The sequence below is a fragment of the Rhipicephalus microplus genome, chromosome 8 (assembly GCF_043290135.1).
Source record: "Rhipicephalus microplus isolate Deutch F79 chromosome 8, USDA_Rmic, whole genome shotgun sequence".
Taxonomy (NCBI): Eukaryota; Metazoa; Arthropoda; class Arachnida; order Ixodida; family Ixodidae; genus Rhipicephalus; species Rhipicephalus microplus.
Window position 1 is genome coordinate 46,626,245 of NC_134707.1, and position 344 is coordinate 46,626,588.

Here is a 344-nt window from a genome sequence, read left to right on the forward strand (position 1 = left end):
ACCAACCTCTTTCCCAGGCGGCGGCAATGACGCTAGCGCTCCTCACTGCGTTGCGCTGGAGAGAAACATGAGGAGGCGCAAAGCATGCGGTAATGAACAGTGTTTCTTACTGGAACATGTCAATCGCTGTTAATGGGCAATGAGAGACCGAAGACGACGATGAGACACAGATGAACAGTGTTTCTTACTGGAACATGTCAATCGTTGTTAATGGGCAATGAGAGACCGAAGACGACGATGAGACACAGATACCCACAGTCCGCTTTGAGTTAACGCGCCCAGTGGGAAGCTTTATTATGTAAGAACGTTCAGTAGAAATGTCCCACCAGCACCATGAAGGTCAA